Source organism: Triticum dicoccoides, chromosome 2B (genome assembly GCF_002162155.2).
Source record: "Triticum dicoccoides isolate Atlit2015 ecotype Zavitan chromosome 2B, WEW_v2.0, whole genome shotgun sequence".
Lineage (NCBI taxonomy): Eukaryota > Viridiplantae > Streptophyta > Magnoliopsida > Poales > Poaceae > Triticum > Triticum dicoccoides.
This window is the reverse complement of record NC_041383.1, coordinates 622,270,504-622,284,020: the sequence shown is the minus strand read 5'-3', so window position 1 is coordinate 622,284,020 and position 13,517 is coordinate 622,270,504.

Here is a 13,517-nt window from a genome sequence, read left to right as displayed (position 1 = left end):
TCGAGAAGATCTGCTATGAGTGCGGAATGATACAAATAGTGCGGAAAGCAAGGGATTAGACGAATTAAAGGCGTCTCCCTCCAGGGGTAGGCCGCGGAATGTTGTATTTAACAAATTTAACGCTCGTAATGGAGACCACCTGAGTGTTCGTCGCAGCCTTTGTCCCTCCCTGGCTGTTGCATCATGAGTTCGGCAGGTTCGCCGCCGGACAGAGTTCTGTAAAAAAAGAGAGAAATAAATGATAAAAAGAGCGACACACTTGGGAGCCCCTGGTGTGGTCGAACCGCACTCTGGGTCTGTTGTGGTTGTGCCTCTCCCCCTATGCCCATGGTATCTCCAAGGCGTAATTATGTATGCGGAGAGTTTGTCTTACAATTGTGCGAGGGCTGGGGTTGAGGCCGCATTGCTACGCGTGCTCGGAACGTGCCAGGTGGTCTTGGTTGATGTTGCTCCGGGTGCGTTTGGCCGTGTCCGGTCGTTTAACGGCCGGACTCGAAAATTGCCTTAAAAGGCTGCTCTGTACTTCTGCCGCGAGAGCCGCTGTATGTTCCTCCGTTCGGAGGGAGCGTTCCGTGTTTCCATTGACCGTGATGACTCCGCGAGGGCCTGGCATCTTGAGCTTAAGGTATGCATAATGCGGTACCGCATTGAATTTTGCGAACGCGGTTCGTCCGAGCAAAGCGTGATAGCCACTGCGGAACAGGACTATGTCGAAGGTTAACTCCTCGCTTCGGAAATTATCCGGGGATCCGGAGACCACTTCCAGTGTAACTGAGCCTGTACAACTGGCCTCGACACCTGGTATGACGCCTTTGAAGGTTGTCTTTGTAGGTTTAGTCCTTGAAGGGTCTATGCCCATCTTGCGCACTGTATCCTGATAAAGCGGGTTCAGGCTACTGCCGCTGTCCATCAGGACTCTCGTGAGGTGAAATCCATCAACGATTGGGTCTAAAACCAATACGGCGAATCCGCCATGGCGGATACTGGTCGGATGGTCTCTTCGATTGAAAGTGATCGGGCAAGAGGACCATGGGTTGAATTTTGGGGCGACTGGCTCCATCGCGTATACGTCCCTTAGTGCACGCTTCCGCTCCCTCTTGGGTATATGCGTTGCGTATATCATGTTTACCGTCCGAACTTGAGGGGGGAATCCCTTTTGTCCTCTGTTGTTCGGCGGCCGGGTCTCTTCCTCGTCATCGCTGTGTAGCCCCTTGTCATTGTTTTCGGCGATTAATTTGCCTACCTGCTTGAATACCCAACAATCTCTATTGGTGTGGTTAGCTGGCTTTTCGGGGGTTCCATGTACTTGATAGGAGCGGTCGAGTATTCGGTCCAAATTGGACGGGCCCGGAGTGCTTCTTTTGAATGGCTTCTTCCGTTGATCGGGCTTGGAGCCTCGGAATCCGGCGTTGACTGTTGTATCCTCATTGCTGTCACCGTTAATGCGGTGTTTGTTTTTGTTTCGACGCGACCTGCCGTTGCGGTCCTTGGTATCCGGACTGCCAGCGTTTTTGCTGAGGTTGTTGCTGCGAGCTAGCCAACTATCCTCTCCCGCACAGAAGCGGGTCATGAGTGATGTGAGGGCTGCCATGGATTTTGGCTTTTCCTGTCCTAGGTGCCGGGCCAGCCACTCGTCGCGGATGTTATGTTTGAAGGCAGCGAGGGCCTCTGCATCCGGACAGTCGACGATTTGATTTTTCTTTGTTAAGAACCATGTCCAGAATTGCCTAGCCGATTCGTCTGGCTGCTGGATTATGTGGCTTAGGTCATCTGCGTCCGGTGGCCGCACATACGTGCCCTGGAAGTTGTCGAGGAATGCGGCTTCCAGGTCTTCCCAGCATCCAATTGACTCTGCGGGCAGGCTGTTAAGCCAATGCCGAGCTGGTCCTTTAAGCTTGAGCGGGAGATATCTGATGGCGTGAAGATCGTCGCCGCGGGCCATCTGTATATGGAGGAGATAATCCTCAATCCAAACCGCGGGGTCTGTTGTGCCATCGTAGGATTCGATATTAACGGGTTTAAACCCTTCAGGGATTTGATGATCCATTACTTCGTCAGTGAAGCATAGTGGGTGCACGGCGCCTCTGTATTGAGCAATATCGCGACGTAGCTCGAGAGATCGTTGTCTGCTGTGTTCGGCCTGGCCGGAGTAGTTGTATCTGGCGTGACGGTATTCGTTCTGGGTCTTGGGGCGCCCACGTGATCCATAGATAGATCTGGATTGTCTTGCCTTGTCCTCCAATATATCCCGCAAGTCCGGCGCGTTCCCCCGTGGCTTCATGCTTTTTGAGCGATGCCGGGGTACGGTTTTGGTGGAGGACTTGCACGCCTCTCTGTCGCGGCCACGAGGTGGTCGGTCTGTCGTATTGTGCGCTGGTGATGCAGGTTTGTACGCTTCCTCCTCTAGTCGGGGGAGCAACTTGCGTTTTGGGTAACTTTTGGAGGGGCATTCGAGTTCAAACTCTTCGGCCGCGAGGACCTCGGTCCATCTGTCGGCGAGTAGGTCTTGATCAGCTTGAAGCTGTTGCTACTTTTTCTTTAGGCTGTTTGCCGTGGCCATTAGCCTGCGTCTGAAACGCTCTTGTTCGACAGGATCCTCAGGCACGACGAATTCGTCATCGTCGAGGCTTGCCTCGTCTCCGGAGGGAGGTAAGTAATTATCATCCTCGACCTCTTTGTCTGCCGCCCTCTCGTGAGGGCTTGCTTCTGCCTCCTCCTGCGCTGGATCGTGCTGGAGGGGGTTGTCTTCGACACTTTCTGGGGTGTTATTATCTCCTGTGCCGGAATCTCTATTCTTGTTGTGGCGGGATTTAGAACGGCGCCGCTGACGTCGGCACTTGGGCTATTTCTTTAAGGAATCGGCCTCCGTTGCTTCTTCGCCGTCCCCATCTTTTGGGGTGTCCACCATGTATATGTCGTATGACGAGGTGGTCTTCCAGTGTCCTGTAAGCACTGGTTCTTGATAGTCTCCGGCATCGTCGTCCATACCGTCGATGTCTTCGGAGTCGTAGTTGAGTACGTCGGTTAGATCGTCGATGGTGGCTACGAAGTGGGTGGTGGGTGGGCTCTGAATTTCTTCCTCGTCCGTGTCCCAACCATCCTGGCCGTAGTTCGGCCAGGGCTCTCCGGATAGCGAGAGATGCTTCAGCGAATTTAAGATATCGCCGAAGGGTGAGTGCTGAAAGATGTCCGCAATGGTGAATTCCATGATCGGCGCCCAATCGGATTTGACTGGCAGGGGCGCAGGAGGTTCGGAGTCCGGCAGGGAGTCCGGCACCTCGGAGTCATGAGCTTTATGCGGGACAAGGTAAGTGTTCGGCTCCGTCGCCATAGAAGTTGCAGCTCTCGAGGCGGTGTCCAGCCATCCGTCCTCGATCTGTGCGCTCGGCTCCGGACTATGGGTCGGAGCGGATTCGTGTGCGGCCTCCAAGGTGTTGTCCGGCGGCAGAGTTAGGTCGTGCCCATCGTGACAGCACGGCATGCTCGGCTGTGGCTCAGATCCATCGAAGATCAAGTCCCCGCGGATGTCGGCCGTGAAGTTTAGGCTTCCAAACCTGACCTGACGGCCAGGGGCGAAGCTTTCGATCTGCTCCAGATGGCCAAGTGAGTTGGCCCGCAGTGCGAAGCCGCCGAATACGAAGATCTGTCCGGGGAGAAAAGTCTCACCCAGGACTGGGTCGTTGTCGATTGAAGAGGCCATCAAGCCTATCGGTGACGACACATAGGAACTCTCAATGAAAGCACCAATGTCGGTGTCAAAACCGGCGGATCTCGGGTAGGGGGTCCCGAACTGTGCGTCTAGGCGGATGGTAACAGGAGACAAGGGACATGATGTTTTACCCAGGTTCGGGCCCTCTTGATGGAGGTAAAACCCTACGTCCTTCTTGATTGATATTGATATTGTGGATGTTTACAAGAGTGGATCTACCACGAGATCAAGGAGGCTAAACCCTAGAAGCTAGCCTATGGTATGATTGTAATGGTGGTTGTTGTGTCCTACGGACTAGAGTCATCCGGTTTATATAGACACCGGAGAGGGCTAGGGTTACATAGAGTCGGTTACAATGGTAGGAGATCTACGTATCTGTATCGCCAAGCTTGCCTTCCACGCCAAGGAAAGTCCCATCCGGACACGGGACGAAGTCTTCAATCTTGTATCTTCATAGTCCTGGAGTCCGGTCGATGATGATACTCCGGCCGATGATAGTTCGGCTGATGATGGTAGTCCGGCTATCCGGACACCCCCTAATCCAGGACTCCCTCAGTGATGATCTAGGGCAAAGAGTTGATAAGAAATTAAATGTTATCCAATATGTTAGTAAAACTCTTGGTACTGCCCAGAGAAATTATGCTACTACTGAAAAAGAATTCTTAGCAGTTGTATTTGCATGTGATAAGTTCAGACCTTATATTGTTGATTCTAAAGTAACTATTCACACTGATCATGCTGCTATTAAATATCTTATGGAAAATAAAGATGCTAAACCTAGACTTATTAGATGGGTCCTCTTGCTCCAAGAATTTAATTTGCATATTATTGATAGAAAGGGAGCTGAGAACCCCGTTGCAGACAACTTGTCTAGGTTAGAGAATGTTCTTGATGACCCACTACCTATTGACGATAGCTTCCCCGGTGAACAATTAGCGGTCATTAATGCTTCTCGTACTGCTCCATGGTATGATGATTATGCTAATTACATTGTTGCTAAATTTATACCACCTAGTTTCACATACCAGCAAAAGAAAAAGTTCTTTTACGATTTAAGACATTACTTCTAGGATGACCCACACCTTTATAAAGGAGTAGATGGTGTTATCAGACGTTGTGTCCCTAAGCATGAATAGGAACAGATCAGACGATGACATGATTTAGACAAGATCCATTTATCTATTGCGGCAGACAAGGATCCCGTCTTTTTATCCTTAGCAGCAACGATACATACGTGTTGGTTCCCTTTCTGTCACTGGGATCAAGCACTGTAAGATCAAACCCACTGTGGGGCACCTCTTCCCATTGCAAGATAAATAGATCAAGTTGTCCAAACAAAACCCAAATATCGGAGAAGAAATACGATGTTATAAGAGATCACGCATATAAGAGATCAAAGAACTCAAAAAATTTCATGGATATAAAAAGATATAACTGATCATAAACTCGAAGTTCATAAGATCCCAACAAACACACTGCCAAAAGACTTACATCATATGGATCTCCAAGAGATCATTGTATTGATAATCAAGAGAGAGAGAGAGGAAGCCATCTAGCTACTAACTATGGACCAGAAGGTCTACAAAGAACTACTCACGCATCATCGGACAGGCACCAATGGAAGTGGTGAACCCCTCCATGATGGTGTCTAGATTGGATCTCGTGGTTCTGGACTCTGCGGTGGCTGGATGAAAATTTTGTCAACTCCCCTAGGGTTTCTGGAATATTGGGGTATTTATAGAGCAAGGAGTCGGTCTAGGGGGCACCCGAGGTGGGCACAACCCACCAGGGCACGCCTGGGCCTCCTAGCGTGCCCTGGTGGGTTGTCCCCTCCTCGGGACTCCCCCCAGGTGCAACCAGGGCCCATCTTCTTCCTTTTGGTCCATAAAAAATCATCATAAATTGGCGTGGCATTTGGACTCCTTATGATATTGATTTCCTGCGATGTAAAAAACATGCAGAAAACAACAACTGGCACTTGGCACTATGTCAATAGGTCAGTACCAAAAAATGGTATAAAATGACTATATAATGATTATAGAACATCCAAGATTGATAATAAAATGGCATGGAATAATAAAAAATTATAGATACGTTGGAGAAGTATCACCCCTCGGGGAAGTTATGGGCTTAGATGGGCCATAAGGGAGTAGGAGAGGGAAGGCCACAAGGTGGCGTGCACCCCTCCCCATAGCAGTCCGAATTGGACTAGGGAGAGGGGGCGCGGCCCCCTATTTCCTTCCCCTCTCCCTCTCCTTTCCTCCTTCCCCCTATTGGAATAGAAAAGGGGGGAGAATCCTACTAGGTTTAGAGTCCTAGTAGGACTCCCCCCCTTGGTGCGCTCCCCCATGGTCGGCCTCCTCCTCCTCCCTCCTTTATATACCGAGGCAAGGGGGCAGCCCAAGACACAAACGTTATTCTCTTAGCCGTGTGTGGTGCCCCCCTCCACAGTTTAACACCTCGGTCATATTGTCGTAGTGCTTAGGCGAAGCCCTGCACCGACAACATCATCAACACCGCCGCCACGCCGTCATGCTAACGGAACTCTCCCTCGTCCTCAATTGGATCAAGAGCTCGAGGGACGTCATCATGCTAAACGTGTGTTGAACGCGGAGGTGCCGTAGGTTTGGTACTTGGATCATTTGGATCGTGAAGACGTTTGACTACATCAACCGCATTACTAAACGCTTCTGCTTTCGGTCTACGAGGGTATGTGGACACACTCTCCCCTCTCGTTTCTATGCATCTCCCAGATAGATCTTGCATGATCGTAAGATTTTTTTTGAATTACTATGTTCCTCAATAGTGGCATCTGAGCCAGGTCTATGTGTAGATGTTATATGCACGAGTAGAACACAATGAGTTGTGGGCGATAATAGTCATACTGCTTACCACAACGTCTTACTTTGATTAGGCGATATTGTTGGATGAAGCAGCCCGGACTGACATTACATGACCGTGTTCATGAGACTGGTTCTACCGACGTGCTTTGCACATAGGTGGCTGGCGGGTGTCTGTTTCTCCAACTTTAGTAGAATCAAATTTGACTACGGCCGGTCCTTGTTGAAGGTTAAAACAACACACTTGACGACAAATCATTGTGGTTTTGATGTGTAGGTAATACGGTTCTGGATAGAAGCCCGTAGCAGCCACGTAAAACTTGCAACAACAAAGTAGAGGACATCTAACTTGTTTTTGCAGGGCTTGTTATCATGTGATATGGTCAAGACATGACATGATATAAATTGTTGTAAGAGATGATCATGTTTTGTAACAGAGTTATCGGCAACTGGCAGGAGCCATATGGTTTTCACTTTATTGTATGAAATGCAATCGCCATGTAATTTCTTTACTTTATCACTAAGCGGTAGCGATAGTCGTACTAGCAATAGTTGGCGAGACGACAATGATGCTGCGATGGAGATCAAGGTGTCAAGCCGATGACGATGGAGACCATGATGATGCTTCGGTGATGGAGATCATGAGCACAAGATGATGATGGCCATATCATGTCAGATATTTTGATTGCATGTGAGGTTTATATTTTATGCATCTTATTTTTCTTAGTACGACGGTAGCATTATAAGATGATGCCTTACTAAATTTCAAGGTATAAATGTTCTACCTGAGTATGCACCGTACCTACAATTCATCATGCTGAGACACCATGTTGTGATCAGGTGTGATAAGCTCTACGTTCACATACAACGGGTGCAAGCCAGTTTTGCACATGCAGAATACTCGGGTTAAACTTGACAAGCCTATCATATGCAGATATGGCCTTGGAACACTGAGACCGAAAGGTCGAACATGAGTCATATAGTAGATATGACCAACATAGTGATGTTCACCATTGAAAACTAATCCGTCTCACGTGATGATCGGACATGGTTTAGTTGATTTGGATCACGTGACCATTTAGATGACTACACGGATGTCTATATAAGTGGGAGTTTCTTAAGTATTATGATTAATTGAACTTTAATTTATCATGAACTTAGTCCTGATAGTTTTTGCATGTCTATCTTGTTGTAGATCAATGGTCGGTGCTACCGTTCCCTTGAATTTTAATGCGTTCCTAGAGAAAGCTAAGTCTAAAGATGATGGTAGCAATTACACGGACTGGGTCCATAACTTGAGGATTATCCTCATTGCTGCATAGAAGAATCACGTCCTGGAAGCACCACTAGGTTCAAGGCCTACTACAGATGCAACTGCGGATGTTATGAATGTCTGGCAAAGCAAAGCTGATGACTACTCGATAGTTTAGTGTGCCATGCTTTACGACTTAGAATCGGGACTTCAAAGACGTTTTGAACGTCATGGAGCATATGAGATGTTCCAAGAGTTGAAGTTAATATTTCAAGAAAATGCCCGAGTTGAGAGATATGAAGTCTCCAACAAGTTCTATAGCTGCAAAATGGAGGAGAATAGTTCTGTCAGTGAACACATACTCAGAATGTCTGGGTACCATAACCACTTGACTCAGCTGGGAGTTAATCTTCCTGATGATAGTGTCATTGACAGAGTTCTTCAATCACTTCCACCAACCTATAAAGGCTTTGTGATGAACTATAATATGCAAGGGATGATGAAAATGATTCCTGAGCTCTTCGCAATGCTAAAGGCTGCGGAGGTAGAAATCAAGGAGCATCAAGTGTTGATGGTTAACAAGGCCACTAGTTTCAATAAAAAAGGGCAAAGGGAAGAAGGGGAACTTCAAGAAGAATAGCAAGCAAGTTGCTACTCCTGGGAAGAATCCAAAGTCTGGACCTAAGCCTGAAACTGAATGCTTCTACTGCAAAGGGACTGGTCACTGGAAGCGGAACTACCCCAAGTATTTGGCGGATAAGAAGGATGGCAAAGTGAAAGGTATATTTGATATACATGTTATTGATGTGTACCTTACAAATGCTCGTAGTAGCACCTGGGTATTTTATACTAGTTATGTTTCTCATATTTGCAACTCAAAACAGGGGCTACGGATTAAATGAAGATTGGCTAAGGACGAGGTGATGATGCGCATCGGAAATGGTTCCAAGGTTGATGTGATCACCATCGGCACGCTACCTCTACATCTACCTTTGGGATTAGTTTTAGACCTGAATAATTGTTATTTGGTGCCAGCGTTGAGCATGAACATTATATTTGGATCTTGTTTGATGCGAGACAGTTATTCATTTAAATTAGAGAATAATGGTTGTTCTATTTATATGAGTAATATGTTTTATGGGCATGCACCCTTGTTGAGTGGTGTATTTTTATTGAATCTCAATCGTGGGATACACATGTTCATAATATTGAAGCCAAAAGATGCAAAGTTGATAATGATAGTGCAACTTATTTGTGGCACTGCCATTTAGGTCATACTGGTGTAAAGCGCATGAAGAAACTCCATGCTAATGGGCTTTTGGAATCACTTGATTATGAATCACTTGGTGCTGCCGAACCATGCCTCATGGGCAAGATGACTAAAAATCCGTTCTCCGAAGCAATGGAACGAGCTACTGACTGATTGGAAATAATACATACAAATGTATGCAGACCAATGAGTGTTGAGGCTCGTGGTGGGTATCATTATTTTCTTACCTTCACAGTTGATTTGAGCAGATATGGGTATATCTACTTAATGAAGCATAAGTCTGAAACGTTTGAAAAGTTCAAATAATTTCAGAGTGAAGTGGAAAATCATCATAACAAGAAAATAAAGTTTCTACGATCTGATCGTGGAGGCAAATATTTGAGCTATGAGTTTGGTCTCCATTTGAAGCAATGTGCAATAGTTTCGCAACTCACGCCACCTGGAACACCACAGCGTAATTATGTGTCCGAACGTCGTAACCGTACTTTATTGGATATGGTGCGATCTATGATGGCTCTTACTGATTTACCGCTATCGTTTTGGGGTTATGCTTTAGAGATGACTGCATTCACTTTAAATAGGGCACCATCAAAATCCGTTGAGACGATGCCTTATAAACTATGGTTTGGCAAGAAACCAAAGTTGTCATTTCTTAAAGTTTGGGGATGCGATGCTTATGTGAAAAAGCTTCAACCTGATAAGCTTGAACCCAAATCGGAGGAATGTGTCTTCATAGGATACCCAAAGGAAACTATTGGGTACACCTTCTATCACAGATCTGAAGGCAAGATATTCGTTGCTAAGAATGGATCCTTTCTAGAGAAGGAGTTTCTCTCGAAAGAAGTGAGTGGGGGGTAGAACTTGGTGAGGTGGAAAATGACTAAGTCACATTTTCTCCATCATTTGGTGGGGGGATGTCAGTTGGTGCAGTTCCAAGCAGAGCGTCGTGGTGGGATCTACGTGTGAAGCGGAGTACATAGTTGCTTCGGAAGCAGCAAATGAAGGAGTCTGCATGAAGGAGTTCAGATCCAATTTAGGTGTTATACCTAGTGCATTGGGTCCAATGAAAATCTTTTGTGACAATACTGGTGCAATTGCCTTGGCAAAGGAATCCAGATTTCACAAGAGAACCAAACACATCAAGAGATGCTTCAATTCCATCCGGCATCAAGTCACGGAGGGAGACATAGAGATTTGCAAAATACATACGGATCTGAATGTTGCAGACCCGTTGACTAAGCCTCTCCCATGAGCAAAACATGATCAGCACCATGACTCCATGGGTGTTAGAATCATTACTGTGTAATCTAAATTATTGACTCTAATGCAAGTGGGAGACTGAAGGAAATATGCCCTAGAGGCAATAATAAAGTTGTTATTTATATTTCCTTATATCATGATAAATGTTTATTATTCATGCTAGAATTGTATTAACCGGAAACTTAGTCCATGTGTGGATACATAGACAAAACATAGTGTCCCTAGTATGCCTCTACTTGACTAGGTCGTTAACCAAAGATGGTTATGTTTGCTAACCATAGACATGTGGGTTGTCATTCGATGAACATGATCACATCATTGGGAGAATGATGTAATGAACAAGACCCATCCATTAGCTTAGCATTATGATCGTTACAGTTTCATTGTTACCGTTTTCTTCATGACTTATGCATGTTCCTTAGACTATGAGATTATGCAACTCCCAAATACCACAGGAACACCTTGCATGCTATCAAACATCACAATGTAACTGGGTGATTATAAAGATGCTCTATAGGTGTCTCTGAAGGTGTTTGTTGGGTTGGCATAGATCGAGATTAGGATTTGTCACTATGTGTATCGGAGATGTATCTCTGGGCCTTCTCAATAATGCTCATCACTATAAGCCTTGCAAGCAATGTGACTAATGAGTTAGTTGCGGGATGAATCATTATGGACGAGTAAACAGACTTGCCGGTAATGAGATTGAACTAGGTATGATGATACCGACGATCGAATCTCGGGAAAGTAACATACCGATGACAAAGGCAACAACGTTTGTTGTTATGCAGTTTGACCGATAAAGATTTTCGTAGAATATGTAGGAGCCAAAATGAGCATCCAGGTTCCGCTATTGGTTATTGATCGGACATGTGTCTCGATCATGTCTACATAGTTCTCGAACCCGTAGGGTCCGCACGCTTAACGTTCGATGACGATTTGTATTATGAGTTATGTGTTTTTTATGACCGAAGTTTGTTCGAGTCCCAGGTGAGATCACGGACATGACGATGAGTCTCAAAATGGTCAAGACATAAAGATCGATATATTGGAAGGCTATGTTCGGACATTGGAAAGGTTTCGGAAGAGTTCATACATTTTTCGGCAATCCGAGGGGTTACCGGAACCCCCCGGGGAAGTTATGGGCCTAGATGGGCCATAAGGGAGTAGGAGAGGGAAGTCCACAAGGTGGCGCTCGCCCCTCCCCATAGCAGTCCAAATTGGACTATGGAGAGGGGGTGCGGCACCCTCTTTCCTTCCCCTCTCCCTCTCCTTCCCTCCTTCCCCCACTTGGAATAGGCAAGGGTGGGGGGTGAATCCTACTAGGTTTGGAGTCCTAGTAGGACTCCCCCTTGGCGCGCCTCCCCCTTGGTCGGCCTCCTCCTCCTCCCTCCTGTCGGATTTCGGGTTCCACAAACCCTTGAAAGCTTCAAACTCTGGGGTGCGTGCGGAGATCTCAACCTACCCATCCTGCCTACTCGCGATCCTCACAACCTAGCGCGCCGAGCTCATGGGACAGAGAGACACAGCAGTTTATCCTGGTTCAGGCCACCTTGCGGTGTAATACCTATTCCAGCTTTGTGGTGGATTGCCTCGAGGGGCTAAGGATGAACTAGTACAGTGGATGAACAGCCTCAGGAGGTGAGGTGTCCTTGAGCTTGGGTGAGCTGGTGAAGTGGTGAGAGAGGAATGGATTCTCTCCATCCAGATCCCCTTCTATGGTGGTGGCTAAGTCCTATTTATAGTGGCCTTGGTCCTCTTCCAAAATGTTGGCGGGAAGGGATCCCACAACGGCCAGATTTGAAGGGGGACAAGAAGTACACCCTATCCTGACTAAAGTGGTCTTCGCCTGCAAAAGCCTCTGGTCGTGACGTTGTAGTGGGCTCGGCGATGACCTCCGTCCTGGCGGTCTTGGTCTTGTTGCACCAGAATGGGAACCTTTGGATGATTCCTCAGGACTCCGCGCCTGCTGCTTGCCTCCTTTGCACCAAAGAGGAAACTGGTACTCTGCGCCCGCCTAGCGCCCGCCTGGCCTTGGTCGTCACGGCTCACATCAGCTAAGCCTCGTGAGGTGCACCTTGCATAGAAGTCTCCGCTCCTCGGGAGCCAGCCTGAGGAGATCGATCCCCTTGGAGGTCTTGGCGTCACCCACCTCGCGAGGCTTGGCCCGTCGTGAGGGTCTTGAGTTGTTGATGCTGAAACTAGGTCGTACCAAGCCACCGATGGAGCCATGCAGTGGGCCGCAGGCAGGCATGTCTGGGTACCCCCATATCCAGAACGCTGACAGTAGCCCCCGGGCCCAAGGCGCGCTCAGACTTGGCTCTAGGCGAAGCCAAAGGGCAATTGTGGAGCGCCGCGGGCCCTAACCGCCTACGGCCTTGAACAACGCATGGAAATTGATGGGACGTGGGCACCTCCACTTCCCCATGTTGCCTCGGAAACCGTACGACATGATGGGTCGATGCTGCATGCAGAAGATCATCATTATGCGAGGTCGTGGAGGCTGGCGGTTGGCCTCCCTCCGGCTATAAATGAGGGGAGGGGTAGAGCCCCCTCACTCATCTCTTCCTCTATCTTCTCGCTGCTCGTCCCCTTTCTTTCTGCATCTTACGGTTGCTTACATGGCGCCGCCGCAGAGGTTTTCGGCTGCTGAGAAGGGGAAGGCCCCCAAGGAGGGGCCGGCTTCTCCACGTCCCAAGAGAGGCCGCCACCGGCCCCGCAAGCATGTCGTGACCCTGGCGGTGGCCCCCCAGCGGGCGCGGGCGTGCATCTTCAAGGGTCGGCGTTCCCCTTGGCTCCCGTGGTGGTACTTCTTCTTGTAGCGGGGGCCACCGGCCCCGGGCAGCCCCCACAACGAAGGAAGGCGCGCCGTGGTTGCGCGCCCTCCTTGACCACGCTTCTCCTTGCTGGACGTGCTCCCCGAGCTGGTGGTGTGGTCGGAGAGGCCTGCCGGTACCTCGCTCCAGCTTCCGTGCTTCTTCTCTGGCGAGCTGCCATCCTCGGGGCTCGACGGCCTCTAGCTGCAGGCTGACGGTTGCTGCAGTAGGGCCTCGTGGGTGGGGACTGAGGTCGCCGCCACGGGCAGCGTGGTCCTGACCCGTGACTGGCAGACATTCGCCCGCACATGAGGCCTGAGCAGGAGGTGCACCCTCCACTTCAAGTACGACGCCCTGGCGACCCTCTTCG